This window comes from Lactuca serriola, chromosome 1 (genome assembly GCF_051521515.1).
Source record: "Lactuca serriola cultivar US96UC23 chromosome 1, Lser_US96UC23_V15, whole genome shotgun sequence".
Lineage (NCBI taxonomy): Eukaryota > Viridiplantae > Streptophyta > Magnoliopsida > Asterales > Asteraceae > Lactuca > Lactuca serriola.
In genome coordinates, this window is record NC_136408.1 from 221874693 (window position 1) to 221876562 (window position 1870).

General features: G+C 34.0%; 1 long non-coding RNA gene across 2 annotated transcripts; it reads left to right on the forward strand.

Moving 5' to 3' along the window:
- The first annotated feature begins 607 nt into the window (after positions 1-607).
- LOC145072606 (uncharacterized) lies at positions 608-1468 on the forward strand. Of its 2 annotated transcripts, XR_013691078.1 has the most exons (3): positions 608-712; positions 794-934; positions 1260-1468. It is a non-coding gene; the product is annotated as an uncharacterized LOC145072606 (long non-coding RNA). The 2 variants fall into 2 exon arrangements; XR_013691076.1 differs by lacking the exon at positions 608-712 and having other exon boundaries at positions 723-934.
- Positions 1469-1870: the final 402 nt, after the last annotated feature.

Below are 1870 nucleotides of genomic sequence, written 5' to 3' on the forward strand. Positions count from 1 at the left end.
AGGAATAAAAAGGTAAAACAATTCTCTTAAATTTCGAGAAGACATGCGTTAGAGGAGGTTGACCATACAATGAAAGATAATGTTGGGGTTATGCTCCTATTTGATGGAAAGATACGGGTTTTGGTAGGTGAATTCAGACAAGTGTTCTCGGTCGTTAGATGTGGAACATGAGCACAGGTCGTTAGATGTGGAACATGAGCACAGACTGTGGATTCTAGCATACGAATGTCGCCTCTTTTGTCTTCAATTATCAATTCGCGGTTAACTATATATATGAGAGCACTAACTAATCCATGATTCTCAGACCTTCTATTACGTGTCGGTGATGGAGTTGAAGAAACAGTGCACAAAAATTTATTCGCATCCCAGATGATATGGTAATTCCCTTCATTAAAAAAGAGAAGTCATTCAATATTATCCACAAGAAATAATAGTATCGATGAGATAATGGTTATTTTATAGATAGATTTACTAGAGAAGAAATAATTTACTATAGTTTTGATGAAACAATAGATGAAATAAATAACTTTTATCCTAGCCTTGCCTGGAAACCCTAAATAACGACCGCCATTGCCTCCCCTACTCAATCTATCCATACTCACGTGCCTCACATGTCTTCATCTCTCTCTCTCTCTCTCTCTCTCTCTCTCTCTCTCTCTTGCAGAAACAAGAGCAAACACTACATATTTACAAGCATTTGTTAAAATTTCAGGTTAATTTTAGCGATTTTTAACGCTTTTTTTGTTTTATTGGTCGATTTGAAAGTTTTTTTTTTCTTCCTGATGAATTGCAGGTTGTTTCTACCAGCGGATGTCGCCTCTATCGTCGCTCATCAGCATCACAACCCACCTCTATTGCTGCCACTAACCCATCCATCAATCCCTAACTTGTCACTCTTAACAGCCACCATCTTTGAGGTCTTCCTCAATCCAAGGTTTGTATGTAATCAAGTATGCTTTTTCATTCAGACTTGCTTTTCAAACACACACGTTCATATAAATGGTAGTTTTGGGTTAATTATTTCAGATCTGACCATGGTTTCTCTTTGTCTCTCACATACACTCTATGGATAGATATGGAATCAGATCTCCTCTCTCTCTCTCTCTCTCTCTCTCTCTCTCTCTCTCTCTCTCTCTCTCTCTCTCTCTCTCTCTCTCTCTCTCTCGTAGAAACGAGAAGTAACCATTAAACATGTACTTTTTGTTTAATAATTTGTGTTTATTATCGTTCTTGATTTTGGTTTATTTTATGTCATCCAGGTTCAAACAAAATTAACAACAACTCACAATAGGTATATTTCGAGTACTATATCTTTGTAATTATATTTTTTAAATAGAACAAATAGTAAATATTGTGTAAAAAGACAAGCATATGTAGTTGAAATGTATCTAAATAGGACAAAAAAGCTTGTGGATATTGAAATGTATTAAGCTTTTCTATAATTTCATAAGATTCCATAAGTTTTGTATATTTTTTTAAACTTTCCATATCTGATATCTAAACCAAAACTCCGGATTTTATTGTCATATGGCTTGATGATTTATTTCTATTTTGCAGGACTATAAATTTTTGTCATATTTAGCAATCTAATATATGTAATTATTGAAGAAAGTCATCTTTTTTTGGAATTGACATTTTTGCCCTTGAGAAATTTTGATCAACATTCATTTTGAACTCTTGAAGTATTTGATGTAACAGTGGGTATAAGAGCATTGTTGCAGCTGAAACATAAATCATATTCTTAGTGATGGATGAACTCTTGAATTCCATTAACATGTTGGTGCAAGGTCAATTACAGTGACTTTTATATTGTGGAAAATCTACATATCAACTTTTGACTAGAATTGGAAAGATCCTTGGGTGTTGTATA